Raw genomic sequence first — 26,769 nt, forward strand, 5'->3', positions numbered from 1 at the left:
TGGGTTCCACATGCATGTTTTAGCTGAAGGAAGAATACCTTAAACTTGGGTAGTTGAAACCCGTGTAATGGGTACCATGCAATATGACTTCAAAGGGTCTTCATTTGCTCACCGAACCTCTCCAATCCTATCACTGCTGCGTTTATGCCCCTGTACACATGCTTGATTCTCTTTTGGAGACATAGCAATCCATAGGTTTTAAGATACTTACTAGTCAGGTTCATTCTTAGGCGTTTAATATGGGGTGTTGAGTCCATTTCGTGGAGCAAGGAGTAGCTCTTGTCTATTCCATATTTGGCTTAAGGAACTTTATCTGTGCTCATTTCAATCTCTGGTTTTATGCAGCACCCCAACTCACCTTTCCCCTTAAGCAAGCATAAGTTGGTTTTCTAAATTTGAGACCCTGTTCTGTTCTGTAATTCAGTTCCTGTATAGCCAAGTTTCCATTCCGTGTATTACTGATATCTTATGATGTTTCTTTTTCTGTGTGACTTATTTCTGTTAGAATCACCATACCTGAATCCACTCATTGTGCTGCTAAGGGCCTGATGACATAGATTTCACTGCTGAGTGATATTGCTTTGTAAGTAAATACCACAACTTCTTTATCCATTTTTCACTTTCTGCGATGTTGAACTTGTACTGTAAACGAGGTTCTTGTAAACAGAGGTGTCGCAGACTTTGGGGTGGCTGTGTCTTTTTGATTTTAATTTCCCTAAGCTATAGGACCATAAGTGGAAGTGCCCTAGGCTCTGTTGCTTTGTTTTTTAGATGTTTCAGGAAACACCATACACTTCTCCCGAGTGTCTGTTGGCAATTTACATCCCGCCCATCAGCATAACAAGACTCCCAGTTCTCCATGGCCTGTCCTGCCTTTCTGGATTTTACACTTTTTTCAGATGGCCCTTTTGACCAGGGGGAAGTGAGACTTCATTGTAGTGCAGATTTCCTTTGGAAGCTTGCTTGGTTGGCCAAAAAGGCCGTATGCGTTTTTTCCTGAATATATTCAGGAAAAAACGCATACGCACTTTTTGGCCAAGTGCATCATTGTGGACGTTCTGCCTCTCTTCCTATGCTTGAAATGCAATTACAGTCTACCTCCTGAAATCGGTTTCCTGCAATTCTGCCCCGCTTTCAAGTCCTCTTGGCAGCCTTACTTCAGTATATTTTTGGATGATAGCTGTCATTTATAACTCTGCAGGTTTGTGAATTACAGTGCCCCTGAGCTCCTTTCTTCAACTCGCTTTCTTTTGAGCTGGCCGCAACACCGCAGGATGGCTTCAGGCCCTAATCTGGTTCCGGCACGGCCCGCTGAGCCTTTGGTTATTTCCTCTTCCTGGTGGGAAATGAGGGTTAAATTTGCCCGTCCAGACACCTCCAGCTAGTCTCTCATTGGTTCTCCCTATTCCTGTTCATTTTCCGCAGAAATTGCAAACTGGGCCAAACAGGAGGTTAAAGGCACTGACTCTCCAAGTGGGGAGAGTGTTAGTAAAGCGTCTGGAATGTTGCACCCGAGAACCAGGGGACAAAAACTGAGACACATTTGAACACGTTTCCCGATCACACGGTGGATCATACTCTGGGTTCCACATGCATGTTTTAGCTGAAGGAAGAATCCCTTAAACCTGGAGAGTTGAGACCCATGGAATGGGTACCATGCAATATGACTTCAAAGGGTCTGCAATTGCTCACCTTACCTCACCAATCCTATGACTGCTGCACTTATGCCACTGTACACACGCTTGATTCTCTTTCAGAGACATATAAATCCATAGGTTTTAAGATTCTTACTAGTCATGAATATAATTAGGCGTTTAATATGGGGTGTTGAGTCCACTTCGTTGAACAAGGAGTAGCTCTTGTCTATTACATATTTGGCTTATGGAACGGTATCTGTGCTAATTTCAATCTCTGGTTTTATGCAGCACCCCAACTCACCTTTCCCCTTAAGCAAGCATAAGTTGGTTTTCTACATTTGAGACCCTGTTCTGTTTTGTAATTCAGTTCCTCTGTAGCCAAGTTTACATACCGTGTAGAAGTGATATCTTATGATGTTTCTTTTTCTGTGTGACTTATTTCACTTAGAATCATCGTACCTGAATCCTCTCATTATGCTGCTACGGGCCTGATGACATAGATTTCATTGCTGAGTGATATTGCATTGTACGTAAGTAGCACAACTTCTTTATCCATTTTTCGCTTTCTGTGATATTGAACTTGTACCGTAAACGAGGTTCTTGTAAACAGAGCCGTCCCAAACATTGGGGTGGCTGTGTCTTTTTGATTTTAATTTCCTTAAGCTATAGGACCATAAGTGGAAGTGCCCTAGGCTCTGTTGCTTTGTTTTTTAGATGTTTCAGGAAACACCATACTCTTCTCCAGAGTGGCTGTTGGCAATTTACATGCCGCCCATCAGCATAACAAGGCTCCCAGTTCTCCATGGCCTGTCCTGCCTTTCTGGATTTTACACTTTTTTCAGATGGCCCTTTTGACCGGGGGGCAGTGAGACTTCATTGTAGTGCAGATTTCCTTTGCAAGCTTGCTTGGTTGTCCAAATAGGGCATATGCGCTTTTTCCTGAATAAATTTAGAAAAAACGCATACGTCCTTTTTGGCCAAGTGCCTCCTTGTGGACGTTCTGCCTCTTTTCCTATGCTTTAAATGCAATTCCAGTCTACCTCCTGAAATCAGTTTCCTGCAATTCTGCCCCGCTTTCAAGTCCTCTTGGGATGCTTACTTCAACATATTTTTGGACGATACCTTTCATTTATAACTCTGCAGGTTTGTGAATAACAGTGCCCCTGAGCTCCTTTCTTCAACTCGCTTTCTTGTGAGATGGCCGCAAAACCGCAGGATTGCTTCAGGCCCTAGTGTGGTTCCAGCACGGCACACTGAGCCTTTGGTTAATTCCTCTTCCTGTTGGGAAATGAGAGTTAAATTTGCCCGTCCAGACACCTCCAGCTAGTCTCTCATTGGTTCTCCTTATTCCTGTTCATCTTACGCAGAAATTGCAAACTGGGCCAAACAGGAGGTTAAAGGCACTGACTCTCCAAGTGGGTAGAGTGTTAGTAAAGCGTCTGGAATGTTGCACCTGAGTACCAGGGGACAAAAACTGAGGCACATTTGAACACGTTTCCCGATCACACGGTGGATCATACTCTGGGTTCCACATGCATGTTTTAGCTGAAGGAAGAATACCTTAAACTTGGGTAGTTGAAACCCGTGTAATGGGTACCATGCAATATGACTTCAAAGGGTCTTCATTTGCTCACCGAACCTCTCCAATCCTATCACTGCTGCGTTTATGCCCCTGTACACATGCTTGATTCTCTTTTGGAGACATAGCAATCCATAGGTTTTAAGATACTTACTAGTCAGGTTCATTCTTAGGCGTTTAATATGGGGTGTTGAGTCCATTTCGTGGAGCAAGGAGTAGCTCTTGTCTATTCCATATTTGGCTTAAGGAACTTTATCTGTGCTCATTTCAATCTCTGGTTTTATGCAGCACCCCAACTCACCTTTCCCCTTAAGCAAGCATAAGTTGGTTTTCTAAATTTGAGACCCTGTTCTGTTCTGTAATTCAGTTCCTGTATAGCCAAGTTTCCATTCCGTGTATTACTGATATCTTATGATGTTTCTTTTTCTGTGTGACTTATTTCTGTTAGAATCACCATACCTGAATCCACTCATTGTGCTGCTAAGGGCCTGATGACATAGATTTCACTGCTGAGTGATATTGCTTTGTAAGTAAATACCACAACTTCTTTATCCATTTTTCACTTTCTGCGATGTTGAACTTGTACTGTAAACGAGGTTCTTGTAAACAGAGGCGTCGCAGACTTTGGGGTGGCTGTGTCTTTTTGATTTTAATTTCCCTAAGCTATAGGACCATAAGTGGAAGTGCCCTAGGCTCTGTTGCTTTGTTTTTTAGATGTTTCAGGAAACACCATACACTTCTCCCGAGTGTCTGTTGGCAATTTACATCCCGCCCATCAGCATAACAAGACTCCCAGTTCTCCATGGCCTGTCCTGCCTTTCTGGATTTTACACTTTTTTCAGATGGCCCTTTTGACCAGGGGGAAGTGAGACTTCATTGTAGTGCAGATTTCCTTTGGAAGCTTGCTTGGTTGGCCAAAAAGGCCGTATGCGTTTTTTCCTGAATATATTCAGGAAAAAACGCATACGCCCTTTTTGGCCAAGTGCATCATTGTGGACGTTCTGCCTCTCTTCCTATGCTTGAAATGCAATTACAGTCTACCTCCTGAAATCGGTTTCCTGCAATTCTGCCCCGCTTTCAAGTCCTCTTGGCAGCCTTACTTCAGTATATTTTTGGATGATAGCTGTCATTTATAACTCTGCAGGTTTGTGAATTACAGTGCCCCTGAGCTCCTTTCTTCAACTCGCTTTCTTTTGAGCTGGCCGCAACACCGCAGGATGGCTTCAGGCCCTAATCTGGTTCCGGTACGGCATGCTGAGCCTTTGGTTATTTCCTCTTCCTGGTGGGAAATGAGAGTTAAATTTGCCCGTCCAGACACCTCCAGCTAGTCTCTCATTGGTTCTCCCTATTCCTGTTCATCTTCCGCAGAAATTGCAAACTGGGCCAAACAGGAGGTTAAAGGCGCTGACTCTCCAAGTGGGGAGAGTGTTAGTAAAGCGTCTGGAATGTTGCACCCGAGTACCAGGGGAGGAAAACTGAGACATATTTAAACACGTCTCCCGTTCACACGGTTGATCATGCTCTAGGTTCCACATGCATGTTTTAGCTGAAGGAAGAATACCTTAAACCTGGAGAGTTGAGACCTGTGTAATGGGTACCATGCAATATGACTTCAAAGGGTCTTCATTTGCTCACCGAACCTCTCCAATCCTATCACTGCTGCATTTATGCTCCTGAACACACGCTTGATTCTCTTTTGGAGACATAGCAATCCATAGGTTTTAAGATACTTACTAGTCAGGTACATTCTTAGGCGTTTAATACGGGGTGTTGAGTCCATTTCGTTGAGCAAGGAGTAGCTCTTGTCTATTCCATATTTGGCTTAAGGAACTTTATCTGTGCTCATTTCAATCTCTGGTTTTATGCAGCACCCCAACTCACCCTTCCACTTAAGCAAGCATAAGTTGGTTTTCTAAATTTGAGACCCTGTTCTGTTTTGGAATTCAGTTCCTGTGTAGCCAAGTTTACATTCCGTGTATTAGTGATATCTTATGATGTTTCTTTTTCTGTGTGACTTATTTCAGTTAGAATCATCGTACCTGAAACCACTCATTATGCTGCTATGGGCCTGATGACATAGATATCATTGCTGAGTGATACTGAATTGTACGTAAGTACCACAAGTTCTTTATCCATTTTTCAATTTCTACGATATTGAACTTGTACGGTAAACGAGGTTCTTGTAAAGAGAGGCGTCCCAAACTTTGGGGTGGCTGTGTCTTTTTGATTTTAATTTCCCTAAGCTATAGGACCATAAGTGGAAGTGCCCTAGGCTCTGATGCTTTGTTTTTTAGATGTTTCAGGAAACACCATACACTTCTCCCGAGTGTCTGTTGGCAATTTTCATCCCGCCCATCAGCATAACAAGGCTCCAAGTTCTCCTTGGCCTGTCCTGCCTTTCTGGATTTTACACTTTTTTCAGATGGCCCATTTGACCCGGGGGAAGTGAGACTTCATTGTGGTGCAGATTTCCTTTGCAAGCTTGCTTGGTTGGCCAAAAAGGGCGTATGCGTTTTTTCCTGAATATATTCAGGAAAAAACGCATACGCCCTTTTTGGCCAAGTGCGTCATTGTGGACGTTCTGCCTCTTTTCCTATGCTTTCAATGCAATTCCAGTCTACCTCCTGAAATCGGTTTCCTGCATTTCTGCCCCGCCTTCAAGTCCTCTTGGCAGCCTTACTTCAGTATATTTTTGGACGATAGCTGTCATTTATAACTCTGCAGGTTTGTGAATTACAGTGCCCCTGAGCTCCTTTCTTCAACTCGCTTTCTTGTGACCTGGCCGCAACACCGCAGGATGGCTTCAGGCTTTAATCTTGTTCCGGCACGGCACGCTGAGTCTTTGGTTATTTCCTCTTCCTGGTGGGAAATGAGAGTTAAATTTGCCCGTCCAGACACCTCCAGCTAGTCTCTCATTGGTTCTCCCTATTCCTGTTCATCTTCCGCAGAAATTGCAAACTGGGCCAAACAGGAGGTTAAAGGCGCTGACTCTCCAAGTGGGGAGAGTGTTAGTAAAGCGTCTGGAATGTTGCACCCGAGTACCAGGATACGAAAACTGAAACATATTTGAACACGTCTCCCGATCACATGGTTGATCATACTCTGGGTTCCACATGCATGTTTTAGCTGAAGGAAGAATACCTTAAACTTGGGTAGTTGAAACCCGTGTAATGGGTACCATGCAATATGACTTCAAAGGGTCTTCATTTGCTCACCGAACCTCTCCAGTCCTATCACTGCTGCGTTTATGCCCCTGTACACATGCTTGATTCTCTTTTGGAGACATAGCAATCCATAGGTTTTAAGATACTTACTAGTCAGGTTCATTCTTAGGCGTTTAATATGGGGTGTTGAGTCCATTTCGTGGAGCAAGGAGTAGCTCTTGTCTATTCCATATTTGGCTTAAGGAACTTTATCTGTGCTCATTTCAATCTCTGGTTTTATGCAGCACCCCAACTCACCTTTCCCCTTAAGCAAGCATAAGTTGGTTTTCTAAATTTGAGACCCTGTTCTGTTCTGTAATTCAGTTCCTGTATAGCCAAGTTTACATTCCGTGTATTACTGATATCTTATGATGTTTCTTTTTCTGTGTGACTTATTTCTGTTAGAATCATCATACCTGAATCCACTCATTGTGCTGCTAAGGGCCTGATGACATAGATTTCATTGCTGAGTGATATTGCTTTGTAAGTAAATACCAGAACTTCTTTATCCATTTTTCACTTTCTGCGATGTTGAAATTGTACTGTAAACGAGGTTCTTGTAAACAGAGCCGTTCCAAACATTCGGGTGGCTGTGTCTGTTTGATTTTAATTTCCCTAAGCTATAGGACCATAAGTGGAAGTGCCCTAGGCTCTGTTGCTTTGTTTTTTAGATGTTTCAGGAAACACCATACAATTCTCCGGAGTGTCTGTTGGCAATTTACATCCCGCCCATCAGCATAACAAGGCTCCCAGTTCTCCATGGCCTGTCCTGCCTTTCTGGATTTTACACTTTTTCCAGATGGCCCTTTTGACCGGGGGGAAGTGAGACTTCATTGTAGTGCAGATTTCCTTTGCAAGCTTGCTTGGTTGGCCAAAAAGGGCGTATGCGTTTTTTCCTGAATATATTCAGGAAAAAACGCATACGCCCTTTTTGGCCAAGTGCATCATTGTGGACGTTCTGCCTCTTTTCCTATGCTTTCAATGCAATTCCAGTCTACCTCCTGAAATCGGTTTCCTGCAATTCTGCCCCGCCTTCAAGTCCTCTTGGCAGCCTTACTTCAGTATATTTTTGGACGATAGCTGTCATTTATAACTCTGCAGGTTTGTGAATTACAGTGCCCCTGAGCTCCTTTCTTCAACTCGTTTTCATGTGACCTGGCCGCAACACCGCAGGATGGCTTCAGGCCCTAATGTGGTTCCAGCACGGCACGCTGAGCCTTTGGTTAATTCCTCTTCCTGGTGGGAAATGAGAGTTAAATTTGCCCGTCCAGACACCTCCAGCTAGTCTCTCATTGGTTCTCGCTATTCCTGTTCATCTTCCGCAGAAATTGCAAACTGGGCCGAACAGGAGGTTAAAGGCGCTGACTCTCCAAGTGGGGAGAGTGTTAGTAAAGCGTCTGGAATGTTGCACCCGAGTACCAGGGGAGGGAAACTGAGAAATATTTGAACACGTCTCCCGATCACATGGTTGTTCATACTCTAGGTTCCACATGCATGTTTTAGCTGAAGGAAGAATACCTTAAACCTGGAGAGTTGAAACCCGTGCAATGGGAACCATGCAATATGACTTCAAAGGGTCTTCATTTGCTCACCGAACCTCTCCAATCCTATCACTGCTGCGTTTATGCCCCTATACACATGCTTGATTCTCTTTCGGAGACATAGCAATCCATAGGTTTTAAGATACTTACTAGTCAGGTACATTCTTAGGCGTTTAATATGCGGTGTTGAGTCCATTTCGTTGAGCAAGGAGTAGCTCTTGTGTATTCCATATTTGGCTTAAGGAACTTTATCTGTGCTCATTTCAATCTCTGGTTTTATGCAGCACCCCAACTCACCTTTCCCCTTAAGCAAGCATAAGTTGGTTTTCTAAATTTGAGACCCTGTTCTGTTCTGTAATTCAGTTCCTGTATAGCCAAGTTTACATTCCGTGTATTACTGATATCTTATGATGTTTCTTTTTCTGTGTGACTTATTTCTGTTAGAATCACCATATCTGAATCCACTCATTGTGCTGCTAAGGGCCTGATGACATAGATTTTATTGCTGAGTGATACTGCATTTTCCGTAAGTACCACATGTTCTTTATCCATTTTTCACTCTCTGTTTTATTGACCTTGTACGGTAAACGAGGTTCTTGTAAACAGAGGCGTCCCAAACATTGGGGTGGCTGTGTCTTTTTGATTTTAATTTCCCTAATCTATAGGACCATAAGTGGAAGTGCCCTAGGCTCTGTTGCTTTGTTTTTTAGATGTTTCAGGAAACACCATACACTTCTCCCGAGTGTCTGTTGGCAATTTACATCCTGCCCATAAGCATAACAAGGCTCCCAGTTCTCCATGGCCTGTCCTGCCTTTCTGGATTTTACACTTTTTTCAGATGGCCCTTTTGACCGGGGGGAAGTGAGACTTCATTGTAGTGCAGATTTCCTTTGCAAGCTTGCTTGGTTGGCCGAAAAGGGCGTATGCGTTTTTTCCTGAATATATTCAGGAAAAAATGCATACGCCCTTTTTGGCCAAGTGCATCATTGTGGACGTTCTGCCTCTTTTCCTATGCTTTCAATGCAATTCCAGTCTACCTCCTGAAATGGGTTTCTTGCAATTCTGCCCCGCTTTCAAGTCCTCTTGGCAGCCTTACTTCAGTCTATTTTTGGACGATAGCTGTCATTTATAACTCTGCAGGTTTGTGAATTACAGTGCCCCTGAGCTCCTTTCTTCAACTCGCTTTCTTTTGAGCTGGCCGCAACACCGCAGGATGGCTTCAGGCCCTAATCGGGTTCCGGCACGGCACGCTGAGCCTTTGGTTATTTCCTCTTCCTGGTGGGAAATGAGAGTTAAATTTGCCCGTCCAGACACCTCCAGCTAGTCTCTCATTGGTTCTCCCTATTCCTGTTCATCTTCCGCAGAAATTGCAAACTGGGCCAAACAGGAGGTTAAAGGCGCTGACTCTCCAAGTGGGGAGAGTGTTAGTAAAGCGTCTGGAATGTTGCACCCGAGTACCAGGGGACGAAAACTGAGACATATTTGAACACGTCTCCCGTTCACACGGTTGATCATACTCTGGGTTCCACATGCATGTTTTAGCTGAAGGAAGAATACCTTAAACCTGGAGAGTTGAGACCCGTGGAATGGGTACCACGCAATATGACTTCAAAGGGTCTTCATTTGCTCACCGAACCTCTCCAATCCTATCACTGCTGCGTTTATGCCCCTGTACACACGCTTGATTCTCTTTTGGAGACATAGCAATCCATAGGTTTTAAGATACTTACTAGTCAGGTACATTCTTAGGCGTTTAATATGGGGTGTTGAGTCCATTTCGTTGAGCAAGGAGTAGCTCTTGTCTATTCCATATTTGGCTTAAGGAACTTTATCTGTGCTCATTTCAATCTCTGGTTTTATGCAGCACCCCAACTCACCTTTCCCCTTAAGCAAGCATAAGTTGCTTTTCAAAATTTGAGACCCTGTTCTGTTTTGGAATTCAGTTCCTGTGTAGCCAAGTTTACATTCCGTGTATTAGTGATATCTTATGATGTTTCTTTTTCTGTGTGACTTATTTCAGTTAGAATCATCGTACCTGAATCCACTCATTATGCTGCTACGGGCCTGATGACATAGATTTCATTGCTGAGTGATACTGCATTGTACGTAAGTACCACAAGTTCTTTATCCATTTTTCACTTTCTGTGATATTGAACTTGTACGGTAAACGAGGTTCTTGTAAACAGAGGCGTCCCAAACTTTGGGGTGGCTGTGTCTTTTTGATTTTAATTTCCCTAAGCTATAGGACCATAAGTGGAAGTGCCCTAGGCTCTGTTGCTTTGTTTCTTAGATGTTTCAGGAAACACCATACACTTCTCCCGAGTGTCTGTTGGCAATTTACATCCCACCCATCAGCATAACAAGGCTCCCAGTTCTCCATGGCCTGTTCTGCCTTTCTGGATTTTACACTTTTTTCAGATGGCCCTTTTGACCGGGGGGAAGTGAGACTTCGTTGTAGTGCAGATTTCCTTTGCAAGCTTGCTTGGTTGGCCAAAAAGGGCGTATGCGTTTTTTCCTGAATATATTCAGGAAAAAACGCATACGCCCTTTTTGGCCAAGTGCATCATTGTGGACGTTCTGCCTCTTTTCCTATGCTTTCAATGCAATTCCAGTCTACCTCCTGAAATCGGTTTCCTGCAATTCTGCCCCGCTTTCAAGTCCTCTTGGCAGCCTTACTTCAGTATATTTTTGGACGATAGCTGCCATTTATAACTCTGCAGGTTTGTGAATTACAGTGCCCCTGAGCTCCTTTCTTCAACTCGCTTTCTTGTGACCTGGCCGCAACACCGCAGGATGGCTTCAGGCTCTAATCTTGTTCCGACACGGCACGCTGAATCTTTGGTTATTTCCTCTTCCTGGTGGGAAATGAGAGTTAAATTTGCCCGTCCAGACACCTCCAGCTAGTCTCTCATTGGTTCTCGCTATTCCTGTTCATCTTCCGCAGAAATTTCAAACTGGGCCAAACAGGAGGTTAAAGGGACTGACTCTCCAAGTCGGGAGAGTGTTAGTAAAGCGTCTGGAATGTTGCACCCGAGTTCCAGGGGAGGAAAACTGAGACATATTTGAACAGGTCTCCCGTTCACACGGTTGATCATACTCTGGGTTCCACATGCATGTTTTAGCTGAAGGAAGAATACCTTAAACCTGGAGAGTTGAGACCCGTGTAATGGGTACCATGCAATATGACTTCAAAGGGTCTTCATTTGCTTACCAAACCTCTCCAATCCTATCACTGCTGCGTTTATGCCCCTGTACACACGCTTGATTCTCTTTTGGAGACATAGCAATCCATAGGTTTTAAGATACTTACTAGTCAGGTACATTCTTAGGCGTTTAATATGGGGTGTTGAGTCCTTTTCATTGAGCAAGGAGTAGCTCATGTCTATTCCATATTTGGCTTAAGGAACTTTATCTGTGCTCATTTCAATCTCTGGTTTTATGCAGCACCCCAACTCACCTTTCCCCTTAAGCAAGCATAAGTTGGTTTTCTAAATTTGAGACCCTGTTCTGTTTTGGAATTCAGTTCCTGTGTAGCCAAGTTTACATTCCGTGTATTAGTGATATCTTATGATGTTTCTTTTTCTGTGTGACTTATTTCAGTTAGAATCATCGTACCTGAATCCACTCATTATGCTGCTACGGGCCTGATGACATAGATTTCATTGCTGAGTGATACTGCATTGTACGTAATTACCAAAAGATCTTTATCCATTTTTCACTTTCTGTGATATTGAACTTGTATGGTAAACGAGATTCTTGTAAACAGAGGCGTCCCAAACTTTGGGGTGGCTGTGTCTTTTTGATTTTAATTTCCGTAAGCTATAGGACCGTAAGTGGAAGTGCCCTAGGCTCTGTTGCATTGTTTCTTAGATGTTTCAGGAAACACCATACACTTCTTCCGAGTGTCTGTTGGCAATTTACATCCCGTCCATCAGCATAACAAGGCTCCCAGTTCTCCATGGCCTGTCCTGGCTTTCTGGATTTTACACTTTTTCAAGATGGCCCTTTTGACTGGGGGGAAGCGAGACTTCATTGTAGTGCAGATTTCCTTTGCAAGTTTGCTTGGTTGGACAAAAAGGGTGTATGCGTTTTTTCCTGAATATATTCAGGAAAAAACGCATACGCCCTTTTTGGCCAAGTGCATCATTGTGGACGTTCTGCCTCTTTTCCTGTGTTTTAAATGCAATCCAATTCCGATTCCTCCTGAAATTGGTTTCCTGCAATTCTGCCCCGCTTTCAAGTCCTCTTGGCAGCCTTACTTCAGTATATTTTTGGACGATAGCTGTCATTTATAGCTCTGCAGGTTTGTGAATTACAGTGCCCCTGAGCTCCTTTCTTCAACTCGATTTCTTGTGACCTGGCCGCAACACCGCAGGATGGCTTCAGGCCCTAATCTGGTTCTGGCATGGCCCGCTGAGCCTTTGGTTATTTCCTCTTCCTGGTGGAAAATGAGAGTTAAATTTGCCCGTCCAGACACCTCCAGCTAGTCTCTCATTGGTTCTCGCTATTCCTGTTCATCTTCCGCAGAAATTGCAAACTGGGCCAAACAAGAGGTTAAAGGGACTGACTCTCCAAGTGGGGAGAGTGTTAGTAAAGCGTCTGGAATGTTGCACCCGAGTACCAGGGTACGAAAACTGAGATATATTTGAACATGTCTCCCGATCACATGGTTGATCATACTCTAGGTTCCACATGCATGTTTTAGCTGAAGGAAGAATACCTTAAACCTGGGTAGTTGAAACCCGTGTAATGGGTACCATGCAATATGACTTCAAAGGGTCTTCATGTGCTCACCGAACCTCTCCAATCCTATCACTGCTGAGTTTATGCCCCTGTACACATGCTTGATTCTCTTTCGGAGACATAGCAATCCATAGGTTTTAAGATACTTACTAGTCAGGTACATTCTTAGGCGTTTAATATGCGGTGTTGAGTCCATTTCGTTGAGCAAGGAGTAGCTCTTGTCGATTCCATATTTGGCTTAAGGAACTTTATCTGTGCTCATTTCAATCTCTGGTTTTATGCAGCACCCCAACTCACCTTTCCCCTTAAGCAAGTATAAGTTGGTTTTCTAAATTTTAGACCCTGTTCTGTTCTGTAATTCAGTTCCTGTGTAGCCAAGTTTACATTCCGTGTATTAGTGATATCTTATGATGTTTCTTTTTCTGTGTGACTTATTTCAGTTAGAATCATCATACCTGAATCCACTCATTGTGCTGCTAAGGGCCTGATGACATAGATTTCATTGCTGAGTGATATTGCTTTGTAAGTAAATACCAAAACCTCTTTATCCATTTTTCACTTTCTGCGATGTTGAACTTGTACTGTAAACGAGGTTCTTGTAAACAGAGCCGTCCCAAATTTTGGGGTGGCTGTGTCTTTTTGATTTTAATTTCCCTAAGCTATAGGACCATAAGCGGAAGTGCCCTAGGCTTGTTGCTTTGTTTTTTAGATGTTTCAGGAAACACCATACACTTCTCCCGAGTGTCTGTTGGCAATTTACATCCCGCCCATCAGCATAACAAGGCTCCCAGTTCTCCATGGCCTGTCCTGCCTTTCTGGATTTTACACTTTTTTTAGATGGCCCTTTTGACCGGGGGGAAGTGAGACTTCATTGTAGTGTAGATTTCCTTTGCAAGCTTGCTTGGTTGGCCAAAAAGGGCGTATGCGTTTTTTCCTGAATATATTCAGGAATAAACGCATACGCCCTTTTTGGCCAAGTGCATCATTGTGGACGTTCTGCCTCTTTTCCTATGCTTTCAATGCAATTCCAGTCTACCTCCTGATATCGGTTTCCTGCAATTCTGCCCCGCTTTCAAGTCCTCTTGGCAGCCTTACTTCAGTATATTTTTGGACGATAGCTGTCATTTATAACTCTGCAGGTTTGTGAATTACAGTGCCCCTGAGCTCCTTTCTCCAACTCGCTTTCTTGTGACCTGGCGCAACACCGCAGGATGCCTTCAGGCCCTAATCTGGTTCCGGCACGGCCCGCTAAGCCTTTGGTTATTTCCTCTTCCTGGTGGGAAATGAGAGTTAAATTTGCCCGTCCAGACACCTCCAACTAGTCTCTCATTTGTTCTCCCTATTCCTGTTCATCTTCCACAGAAATTGCAAACTGGGCCAAACAGGAGGTTAAAGGCGCTGACTCTCCAAGTGGGGAGAGTGTTAGTAAAGCGTCTGGATTGTTGCACCCGAGTACCAGGGGACGAAAACAGAGACATATTTGAACACGTCTCCTGTTCACACGGTTGATCATACTCTGGGTTCCACATGCATGTTTTAGCTGAAGGAAGAATACCTTAAACCTGGAGAGTTGAGACCCGTGTAATGGGTACCATGCAATATGACTTCAAAGGGTCTTCATTTGCTCACCGAACCTCTCCAATCCTATCACTGCTGCGTTTATGCCCCTGTACACATGCTTGATTCTCTTTGGAGACATAGCAATAAATAGGTTTTAAGATACTTACTAGTCAGGTACATTCTTAGGCGTTTAATATGGGGTGTTGAGTGCATTTCGTTGAGCAAGGAGTAGCTCTTGTCTATTCCATATTTGGCTTAAGGAACTTTATCTGTGCTCATTTCAATCTCTGGTTTTATGCAGCACCCCAACTCACCTTTCCCCTTAAGCAAGCATAAGTTGGTTTTCTAAATTTGAGACCCTGTTCTGTTTTGGAATTCAGTTCCTGTGTAGCCAAGTTTACATTCCGTGTATTACTGGTATCTTATGATGTTTCTTTTTCTGTGTGACTTATTTCAGTTAGAATCATCGTACCTGAATCCACTCATTATGCTGCTACGGGCCTGATGACATAGATTTCATTGCTGAGTGATACTGCATTGTACGTAAGTACTACAAGTTCTTTATCCATTTTTTACTTTCTGTGATATTGAACTTGTACGGTAAACGAGGTTCTTGTAAACAGAGGCGTCCCAAACTTTGGGGTGGCTGTGTCTTTTTGATTTTAATTTCCCTAAGCTATAGGACCATAAGTGGAAGTGCCCTAGGCTCTGTTGCTTTGTTTTTTAGATGTTTCAGGAAACAGCATACACCTCTCCCGAGTGTCTGTTGGCAATTTACATCCCGCCCATCAGCATAACAAGGCTCCCAGTTCTCCATGGCCTGTCCTGCCTTTCTGGATTTTACACTTTTTTTAGATGGCCCATTTGACCGGGGGGAAGTGAGACTTTATTGTGGTGCAGATTTCCTTTCCAAGTTTGCTTGGTTGGCCAAAAAGGGCGTATGGGTTTTTTCCTGAATATATTCAGGAAAAAACGCATACGCCCTTTTTGGCCAAGTGCATCATTGTGGACGTTCTGCCTCTTTTCCTATGCTTTCAATGCAATTCCAGTCTACCTCCTGAAATCGGTTTCCTGCAATTCTGCCCCGCTTTCAAGTCCTCTTGGCAGCCTTCCTTCAGTATATTTTTGGACGATAGCTGTCATTTATAAGTCTGCAGGTTTGTGAATTACACTGCCCCTGAGCTCCTTTCTTCAACTCTATTTCTTGTGACCTGGCCGCAACACTGCAGTATGGCTTCAGGCCCTAAGCTGGTTCCGGCACGGCACGCTGAGCCTTTGGTTAATTCCTCTTCCTTGTGGGAAATGAGAGTTAAATTTGCCCGTCCAGACACCTCCAGCTAGTCTCTCATTGGTTCTCGCTATTCCTGTTCATCTTCCACAGAAATTGCAAACTGGGCCAAACAGGAGGTTAAAGGGACTGACTCTCCAAGTCGGGAGAGTGTTAGTAAAGCGTCTGGAATGTTGCACCCGAGTACCAGGGGAGGAAAACTGAGACATATTTGAACACGTCTCCCGTTCACATGGTTGATCATACTCTGGGTTCCACATGCATGTTTTAGCTGAAGGAAGAATACCTTAAACCTGGGTAGTTGAAACCCGTGGAATGGGTACCATGCAATATGACTTCAAAGGGTCTTCATTTGCTCACCGAACCTCTCCAATCCTATCACTGCTGCGTTTATGCCCCTGTACACACGCTTGATTCTCTTTTGGAGACATAGCAATCCATAGGTTTTAAGATACTTACTAGTCAGGTACATTCTTAGGCGTTTAATATGGGGTGTTGAGTCCATTTCGTTGAGCAAGGAGTAGCTCTTGTCTATTCCATATTTGGCTTAAGGAACTTTATCTGTGCTCATTTCAATCTCTGGTTTTATGCAGCACCCCAACTCACCTTTCCCCTTAAGCAAGCATAAGTTGGTTTTCTAAATTTGAGACCCTGTTCTGTTCTGTAATTCAGTTCCTGTGTAGCCAAGTTTACATTCCGTGTATTACTGATATCTTATGATGTTTCTTTTTCTCTGTGACTTATTTCAGTTAGAATTATCATACCTGAATCCACTCATTGTGCTGCTAAGTGCCTGATGACATAGATTTCATTGCTGAGTGATACTGCATTGTAAGTAAATACCACAACTTCTTTATCCATTTTTCACTTTCTGCGATGTTGAACTTGTACTGTAAATGAGGTTCTTGTAAACAGAGGCGTCCCAAACTTTGGGGTGGCTGTGTCTTTTTGATTTTAATTTCCCTAAGCTATAGGACCATAAGTGGAAGTGCCCTAGGCTCTGTTGCTTTGTTTTTTACATGTTTCAGGAAACACCATACACTTCTCCCCAGTGGCTGTTGGCAATTTACATCCCGCCCATCAGCATAACAAGGCTCCCAGTTCTCCATGGCCTGTCCTGCCTTTCTGGATTTTACACTTTTTTCAGATGGCCCTTTTGACCAGGGGGAAGTGAGACTTCATTGTAGTGCAGATTTCCTTTGCAAGCTTGCTTGGTTGGCCAAAAAGGGCATATACGTTTTTTCCTGAATATATTCAGGAAAAAACGCATACGCCCTTTTTGGCCAAGTGCATCATTGTGGACGTTCTGCCTCTTTTCCTATGCTTTCAATGCAATTCCAGTCTACCTCCTGAAATCGGTTTCCTGCAATTCTGCCCCGCTTTCAAGTCCTCTTGGCAGAATTACTTCAGTATATTTTTGGACGATAGCTGTCCTTTATAACTCTGCAGGTTTGTGAATTACAGTGCCCCTGAGCTCCTTTCTTCAACTCGCTTTCTTGTGAGCTTGCCGCAACACCGCAGGTTGGGTTCAGGCCCTAATCTGGTTCCGGCATGGCATGCTGAGCCTTTGGTTAATTCCTCTTCCTTGTGGGAAATGAGAGTTAAATTTGCCCGTCCAGACACCTCCAGCTAGTCTCTCATTGGTTCTCCCTATTCCTGTTCATCTTCCGCAGAAATTGCAAACTGGGCCAAACAGGAGGTTAAAGGCACTGACTCTCCAAGTAGGTAGAGTGTTAGTAAAGTGTCAGGAATGTTGAACCCGAGTAGCAGGGGACCAAAAGTGAGACATATTTGAACACGTCTCCCGATCACATGGTTGATCATACTCTGGGTTCCACATACATGTTTTAGCTGAAGGAAGAATACGTTAAACCTGGAGAGTTGAGACCCGTGGAATGGGTACCATGCAATATGACTTCAAAGGGTCTTCATTTGCTCACCGATCCTCTCCAATCCTATCACTGCTGCGTTTATGCCCCTGTACACACGCTTGATTCTCTTTTGGAGACATAGCAATCCATAGGTTTTAAGATACTTACTAGTCAGGTACATTCTGAGGCGTTTAATATGGGGTGTTGAGTGCATTTCGTTGAGCAAGGAGTAGCTCTTGTCTATTCCATATTTGGCTTAAGGAACTTTATCTGTGCTCATTTCAATCTCTGGTTTTATGCAGCACCCCAACTCACCTCTCCCCTTAAGCAAGCATAAGTTGGTTTCCTAAATTTGAGACCCTGTTCTGTTTTGGAATTCAGTTCCTGTGTAGCCAAGTTTACATTCCGTTTATTAGTGATATCTTATGATGTTTCTTTTTCTGTGTGACTTATTTCAGTTAGAATCATTGTACCTGAATCCACTCATTGTGCTGCTAAGGGCCTGATGACATAGATTTCATTGCTGAGTGATATTGCTTTGTAAGTAAATACCACAACTTCTTTATCCATTTTTCACTTTCTGCGATGTTGAACTTGTACTGTAAACGAGATTCTTGTAAACAGAGCCGTTCTAAACTTTGGGGTGGCTGTGTCTTTTTGATTTTAATTTCCCTAAACTATAGGACCATAAGTGGAAGTGCCCTAGGCTCTGTTGCTTTGTTTTTTAGATGTTTCAGGAAACACCATACACTTCTCCTGAGTGTCTGTTGGCAATTTACATCCCGCCCATCAGCATAACAAGGCTCACAGTTCTCCATGGCCTGTCCTGCCTTTCTGGATTTTACACTTTTTTCAGATGGCCCTTTTGACCTGGGGGAAGTGAGAGTTCTTTGTAGTGCAGATTTCCTTTTCAACTTTCCTTGGTTGGCCAAAAAGTGCGTATGCGGTTTTTCCTGAATATATTCAGGAAAAAACGCATACGCCCTTTTTGGCCAAGTGCATCATTGTGGACTTTCTGCCTCTTTTCCTATGCTTTCAATGCAATTCCAGTCTACCTCCTGAAATCGGTTTCCTGCAATTCTGCCCCGCTTTCAAGTCCTCTTGGCAGCCTTACTTCAGTATATTTTTGGACGATAGCTGTCATTTAAAACTCTGCAGGTTTGTGAATTACAGTGCCCCTGAGCTCCTTTCTTCAACTCGCTTTCTTGTGACCTGGCCGCAACACCGCAGGATGGCTTCAGGCCCTAATGTGGTTCCGGCACGGCACGCTGAGCCTTTGGTTATATCCTCTTCCTGGTGGGAAATGAGAGTAAAATTTGCCCGTCCAGACACCTCCAGCTAGTCTCTCATTGGTTCTCCCTATTCCTGTTCATCTTCCGCAGAAATTGCAAACTGGGCCAAACAGGAGGTTAAATGCACTGACTCTCCAAGTGGGGAGAGTGTTAGTAAAGCGTCTGGAATGTTGCACCCGAGTACCAGGGGAGGAAAACTGAGACATATTTGAACGTCTCCCGATCACATGGTTGATCATACTCTGGGTTCCACATGCATGTTTTAGCTGAAGGAAGAATACCTTAAACCTGGAGAGTTGAGACCCGTGGCATGGGTACCATGCAATATGACTTCAAAGGGTCTTCATTTGCTCACCGAACCTCTCCAATCCTATCACTGCTGCGTTTATGCCCCTGTACACACGCTTGATTCTCTTTTGGAGACATAGCAATCCATAGGTTTTAAGATACTTACTAGTCAGGTACATTCTTAGGCGTTTAATATGGGGTGTTGAGTCCATTTCGTTGAGCAAGGAGTATCTCTTGTCTATTCCATATTTGGCTTAAGGAACTTTATCTGTGCTCATTTCAATCTCTGGTTTTATGCAGCACCCCAACTCACCTTTCCCCTTAAGCAAGCATAAGTTGGTTTTCTAAATTTGAGACCCTGTTCTGTTCTGTAATTCAGTTCCTGTGTAGCCAAGTTTACATTCCGTGTATTAGTGATATCTTATGATGTTTCTTTTTCTGTGTTACTTATTTCAGTTAGAATCATCATACCTGAATCCACTCATTGTGCTGCTAAGGGCCTGATGACATAGATTTCATTGCTGAGTGATATTGCTTTGTAAGTAAATACCACAACATCTTTATCCATTTTTCACTTTCTGTGATATTGAACTTGTACTATAAACGAGGTTCGTGTAAACAGAGGCGTCGCAAACTTTGGGGTGGCTGTGTCTTTTTTATTTTAATTTCCCTAAGCTATAGGACCATAAGTGAAAGTGCCCTAGGCTCTGTTGCTTTGTTTTTTAGATGTTTCAGGAAACACCATACACTTCTCCGGAGTGTCTGTTGGCAATTTACATCCCGCCCATCAGCATAACAAGGCTCCCAGTTCTCCATGGCCTGTCCTGCCTTTCTGGATTTTACACTTTTTCCAGATGGCCCTTTTGACCGGGGGGAAGTGAGACTTCATTGTAGTGCAGATTTCCTTTGCAAGCTTGCTTGGTTGGCCAAAAAGGGCGTATGCGTTTTTTCCTGAATATATTCAGGAAAAAACGCATACGCCCTTTTTGGCCAAGTGCATCATTGTGGACGTTCTGCCTCTTTTCCTATGCTTTCAATGCAATTCCAGTCTACCTCCTGAAATCGGTTTCCTGCAATTCTGCCCTGCTTTCAAGTCCTCTTGGCAGCCTTACTTCAGTCTATTTTTGGACGGAAGCTGTCATTTATAACTCTGCAGGTTTGTGAATTACAGTGCCCCTGAGCTCCTTTCTTCAACTCGCTTTCTTGTGAGCTGGCCGCAACACCACAGGATGGCTTCAGGCCCTAATCTGGTTCCGGCACGGCACGCTGAGCCTTTGGTTATTTCCTCTTCCTGGTGGGAAATGAGAGTTAAATTTGCCGTCCAGACACCTCCAGCTAGTCTCTCATTGGTTCTCCCTATTCCTGTTCATCTTCCGCAGAAATTGCAAACTGGGCCAAACAGGAGGTTAAAGGCGCTGACTCTCCAAGTGGGGAGAGTGTTAGTAAAGCGTCTGGAATGTTGCACCCGAGTACCAGGGGAGGAAAACTGAGACATATTTGAACACGTCTCCCATTCACACGGTTGATCATACTCTGGGTTCCACATGCATGTTTTAGCTGAAGGAAGAATACCTTAAACCTGGAGAGTTGAGACCCGTGGAATGGGTACCATGCAATATGACTTCAAAGGGTCTTCATTTGCTCACCGAACCTCTCCAATCCTATCACTGCTGCGTTTATGCCCCTGTACACACGCTTGATTCTCTTTTGGAGACATAGCAATCCATAGGTTTTAAGATACTTACTAGTCAGGTACATTCTTAGGCATTTAATATGCGGTGTTGAGTCCATTTCGTTGAGCAAGGAGTAGCTCTTGTCTATTCCATATTTGGCTTAAGGAACTTTATCTGTGCTCATTTCAATCTCTGGTTTTATGCAGCACCCCAACTCACCTTTCCCCTTAAGCAAGCAGAAGTTGGTTTTCTAAATTTGAGACCCTGTTCTGTTTTGGAATTCAGTTCCTGTGTAGCCAAGTTTACATTCCGTGTATTAGTGATATCTTATGATGTTTCTTTTTCTGTGTGACTTATTTCAGTTAGAATCATCGTACCTGAATCCACTCATTGTGCTGCTATGGGCCTGATGACATAGATTTCATTGCTGAGTGATAGTGCATTGTACGTAAGTACCACAAGTTCTTTATCCATTTTTCACTTTCTGTGATATTGAACTTGTACGGTAAACGAGGTTCTTGTAAACAGAGGCGTCCCAAACTTTGGGGTGGCTGTGTCTTTTTGATTTTAATTTCCCTAAGCTATAGGACCATAAGTGGAAGTGCCCTAGGCTCTGTTGCTTTGTTTCTTAGATGTTTCAGGAAACACCATACACTTCTCCCGAGTGTCTGTTGGCAATTTACATCCCGCCCATCAGCATAACAAGGCTCCCAGTTCTCCATGGCCTGTCCTGCCTTTCTGGATTTTACACTTTCTTCAGATGGCCCTTTTGACCGGGGGGAAGTGAGACTTCATTGTAGTGCAGATTTCCTTTGCAAGCTTGCTTGGTTGGCCAAAAAGGGCGTATGCGTTTTTTCTTGAATGTATTCAGGAAAAAACGCATACGCACTTTTTGGCCAAGTGCATCATTGTGGATGTAATGCCACTTTTCCTATGCTTTCAATGCAATTCCAGTCTACCTCCTGAAATCGGTTTCCTGCAATTCTGCCCCGCTTTCAAGTCCTCTTGGCAGCCTTACTTCAGTCTATTTTTGGACGATAGCTGTCATTTATAACTCTGCAGGTTTGTGAATTACAGTGCCCCTGAGCTCCTTTCTTCAACTCGCTTTCTTTTGAGCTGGCCGCAACACCGCAGGATGTCTTCATGCCCTAAACTGGTTCTGGCATGGCACGCTGAGCCTTTGGTTAATTCCTCTTCCTGGTGGGAAATGAGAGTTAAATTTGCCCATCCAGACACCTCCAGCTAGTTTCTCATTGGTTCTCGCTATTCCTGTTCATCTTCCACAGAAATTGCAAACTGGGCCAAACAGGAGGTTAAAGGGACTGACTCTCCAAGTGGGGAGAGTGTTAGTAAAGCGTCTGGAATGTTGCACCCGAGTACCAGGGTACGAAAACTGAGACATATTTGAACACGTCTCCCAATCACATGGTTGATCATACTCTAGGTTCCACATGCATGTTTTAGCTGAAGGAAGAATACCTTAAACCTGGGTAGTTGAAACCCGTGGAATGGGTACCATGCAATATGACTTCAAAGGGTCTTCATTTGCTCACGAACCTCTCCAATCCTATCACTGCTGCATTTATGCCCCTGTACACATGCTTGATTCTCTTTCGGAGACATAGCAATCCATAGGTTTTAAGATACTTACTAGTCAGGTACATTCTTAGGCGTTTAATATGCGGTGTTGAGTCCATTTCGTTGAGCAAGGAGTACCTCTTGTCTATTCCATATTTGGCTTAAGGAACTTTATCTGTGCTCATTTCAATCTCTGGTTTTATGCAGCACCCCAACTCACCTTTCCCCTTAAGCAAGCATAAGTTGGTTTTCTAAATTTGAGACCCTGTTCTGTTCTGTAATTCAGTTCCTGTGTAGCCAAGTTTACATTCCGTGTATTACTGATATCTTATGATGTTTCTTTTTCTGTGTGACTTATTTCAGTTAGAATCATCATACCTGAATCCACTTGTGCTGCTAAGGGCCTGATGACACAGATTTCATTGCTGAGTGATATTGCTTTGTAAGTAAATACCACAACTTCTTTATCCATTTTTCACTTTCTGCGATGTTGAACTTGTACTGTAAATGAGGTTCTTGTAAACAGAGCCGTTCCAAACTTTGGGGTGGCTGTGTCTTTTTGATTTTAATTTCCCTAAGCTATAGGACCATAAGTGGAAGTGCCCTAGGTTCTGTTGCTTTGTTTTTTAGATGTTTCAGGAAACACCATACACTTCTCCCGAGTGGTTGTTGGCAATTTACATCCCGCCCATCAGCATAACAAGGCTCCCAGTTCTCCATGGCCTGTCCTGCCTTTCTGGATTTTACACTATTTTCAGATGGCCCTTTTGACCGGGGGGAAGTGAGACTTCATTGTAGTGCAGATTTCCTTTGCAAGCTTGCTTGGTTGGCCAAAAAGGGCGTATGCGTTTTTTCCTGAATATATTCAGGAAAAAACGCATACGCCCTTTTTGGCCAAGTGCATCATTGTGGACGTTCTGCCTCTTTTCCTATGCTTTCAATGCAATTCCAGTCTACCTCCTGAAATCGGTTTCCTGCAATTCTGCCCCGCTTTCAAGTCCTCTTGGCAGCCTTACTTCAGTCTATTTTTGGACGATAGCTGTCATTTATAACTCTGCAGGTTTGTGAATTACAGTGCCCCTGAGCTCCTTTCTTCAACTCGCTTTCTTGTGACCTGGCCGCAACACCGCAGGATGGCTTCAGGCCCTAATCTGGTTCTGGCACGGCACGCTGAGCCTTTGGTTAATTCCTCTTCCTGGTGGGAAATGAGAGTTAAATTTGCCCGTCCAGACACCTCCAGCTAGTCTCTCATTGGTTCTCGCTATTCCTGTTCATCTTCCGCAGATATTGCAAACTGGGCCAAACAGGAGGTTAAAGGCACTGACTCTCCAAGTCGGGAGAGTGTTAGTAAAGCGTCTGGAATGTTGCACCCGAGTACCAGGGTACGAAAACTGAGACATATTTGAACACGTCTCCCGATCACATGGTTGATCATACTCTAGGTTCCACATGCATGTTTTAGCTGAAGGAAGAATACCTTAAACCTGGGTAGTTGAAACCCGTGGAATGGGTACCATGCAATATGACTTCAAAGGGTCTTCATTTGCTCACCGAACCTCTGCAGTCCTATCACTGCTGCATTTATGCCCCTGTACACATGCTTGATTCTCTTTCGGAGACATAGCAATCCATAGGTTTTAAGATACTTACTAGTCAGGTACATTCTTAGGCGTTTAATATGCGGTGTTGAGTCCATTTCGTTGAGCAAGGAGTAGCTCTTGTCTATTCCATATTTGGCTTAAGGAACTTTATCTGTGCTCATTTCAATCTCCGGTTTTATGCAGCACCCCAACTCACCTTTCCCCTTAAGCAAGCATAAGTTGGTTTTCTAAATTTGAGACCCTGTTCTGTTCTGTAATTCAGTTCCTGTGTAGCCAAGTTTACATTCCGTGTATTACTGATATCTTATGATGTTTCTTTTTCTGTGTGACTTATTTCAGTTAGAATCATCATACCTGAATCCACTCATTGTGCTGCTAAGGGCCTGAGGACATAGATTTCATTGCTGAGTGATATTGCTTTGTAAGTAAATACCACAACTTCTTTATCCATTTTTCACTTTCTGCGATGTTGAACTTGTACTGTAAACGAGGTTCTTGTAAACAGAGCCGTTCCAAACTTTGGGGTGGCTGTGTCTTTTTTATTTTAATTTCCCTAAGCTATAGGACCATAAGTGGAAGTGCCCTAGGCTCTGTTGCTTTGTTTTTTAGATGTTTCAGGAAACACCATACACTTCTCCCGAGTGTCTGTTGGCAATTTACATCCCGCCCATCAGCATAACAAGGCTCCCAGTTCTCAATGGCCTGTTGCCTTTCTGGATTTTACACTTTTTTCAGATGGCCCTTTTGACCGGGGGGAAGTGAGACTTCATTGTAGTGCAGATTTCCTTTGCAAGCTTGCTTGGTTGGCCAAAAAGGGCGTATGCGTTTTTTCCTGAATATATTCAGGAAAAAACGCATACGCCCTTTTTGGCCAAGTGCATCATTGTGGACGTTCTGCCTCTTTTCCTATGCTTTCAATGCAATTCCAGTCTACCTCCTGAAATCGGTTTCCTGCAATTCTGCCCCGCTTTCAAGTCCTCTTGGCAGCCTTACTTCAGTCTATTTTTGGACGATAGCTGTCATTTATAACTCTGCAGGTTTGTGAATTACAGTGCCCCTGAGCTCCTTTCTTCAACTCGCTTTCTTTTGAGCTGGCCGCAACACCGCAGGATGGCTTCAGGCCCTAAACTGGTTCTGGCACGGCACGCTGAGCCTTTGGTTAATTCCTCTTCCTGGTGGGAAATGAGAGTTAAATTTGCCCATCCAGACACCTCCAGCTAGTCTCTCATTCGTTCTCGCTATTCCTGTTCATCTTCCACAGAAATTGCAAACTGGGCCAAACAGGAGGTTAAAGGGACTGACTCTCCAAGTGGGGAGAGTGTTAGTAAAGCGTCTGGAATGTTGCACCCGAGTACCAGGGTACGAAAACTGAGACATATTTGAACACGTCTCCCAATCACATGGTTGATCATACTCTAGGTTCCACATGCATGTTTTAGCTGAAGGAAGAATACCTTAAACCTGGGTAGTTGAAACCCGTGGAATGGGTACCATGCAATATGACTTCAAAGGGTCTTCATTTGCTCACGAACCTCTCCAATCCTATCACTGCTGCATTTATGCCCCTGTACACATGCTTGATTCTCTTTCGGAGACATAGCAATCCATAGGTTTTAAGATACTTACTAGTCAGGTACATTCTTAGGCGTTTAATATGCGGTGTTGAGTCCATTTCGTTGAGCAAGGAGTACCTCTTGTCTATTCCATATTTGGCTTAAGGAACTTTATCTGTGCTCATTTCAATCTCTGGTTTTATGCAGCACCCCAACTCACCTTTCCCCTTAAGCAAGCATAAGTTGGTTTTCTAAATTTGAGACCCTGTTCTGTTCTGTAATTCAGTTCCTGTGTAGCCAAGTTTACATTCCGTGTATTACTGATATCTTATGATGTTTCTTTTTCTGTGTGACTTATTTCAGTTAGAATCATCATACCTGAATCCACTCATTGTGCTGCTAAGGGCCTGATGACATAGATTTCATTGCTGAGTGTTATTGCTTTGTAAGTAAATACCACAACTTCTTTATCCATTTTTCACTTTCTGCGTGTTGAACTTGTACTGTAAACGAGGTTCTTGTAAACAGAGCCATTCCAAACTTTGGGGTGGCTGTGTCTTTTTGATTTTAATTTCCCTAAGCTATAGGACCATAAGTGGAAGTGCCCTAGGCTCTGTTGCTTTGTTTTTTAGATGTTTCAGGAAACACCATACACTTCTCCCGAGTGTCTGTTGGCAATTTACATCCCGCCCATCAGCATAACAAGGCTCCCAGTTCTCCATGGCCTGTCCTGCCTTTCTGGATTTTACACTTTTTTCAGATGGCCCTTTTGACCGGGGGGAAGTGAGACTTCATTGTAGTGCAGATTTCCTTTGCAAGCTTGCTTGGTTGGCCAAAAAGGGCGTATGCGTTTTTTCCTGAATATATTCAGGAAAAAACGCATACGCCCTTTTTGGCCAAGTGCATCATTGTAGACATTCTGCCTCTTTTCCTATGCTTTCAATGCAATTCCAGTCTACCTCCTGAAATCGGTTTCCTGCAATTCTGCCCCGCTTTCAAGTCCTCTTGGCAGCCTTACTTCAGTATATTTTTGGACGATAGCTGTCATTTATAACTCTGCAGTTTTGTGAATTACAGTGCCCCTGAGCTCTTTTCTTCAACTTTCTTTCTTGTGAGCTGGCCGCAACACCGCAGGATGGCTTCAGGCCCTAATCTGGTTCCGGCACGGCACGCTGAGCCTTTGGTTATTTCCTCTTCCTGGTGGGAAATGAGAGTTAAATTGGCCCGTCCAGACACCTCCAGCTAGTCTCTCATTGGTTCTCGCTATTCCTGTTCATCTTCCGCAGAAATTGCAAACTGGGCCAAACAGGAGGTTAAAGGTGCTGACTCTCCCAGTGGGGAGAGTGTTAGTAAAGCGTCTGG

General features: G+C 43.7%; 1 long non-coding RNA gene across 4 annotated transcripts in view; it reads left to right on the top strand.

Moving 5' to 3' along the window:
- The window catches only part of LOC307185334, a 3,778,167-nt gene that overhangs the window by 8,983 nt on the left and 3,742,415 nt on the right, over nucleotides 1-26,769 (top strand). Inside the window, exon 1 of one of the 4 annotated variants that reach the window (XR_013827991.1) lies at nucleotides 5,234-5,330. The exons of the other annotated variants lie outside the window; for them this stretch is intronic. This is a non-coding gene — a long non-coding RNA (uncharacterized lncRNA). Of the gene's footprint in view, nucleotides 1-5,233; nucleotides 5,331-26,769 lie in introns of those variants that run through there. 4 annotated transcript variants of the gene reach the window in all.

Source organism: Stenella coeruleoalba, assembly GCF_951394435.1.
Source record: "Stenella coeruleoalba genome assembly, chromosome: 4".
NCBI classification, from domain to species: Eukaryota; Metazoa; Chordata; class Mammalia; order Artiodactyla; family Delphinidae; genus Stenella; species Stenella coeruleoalba.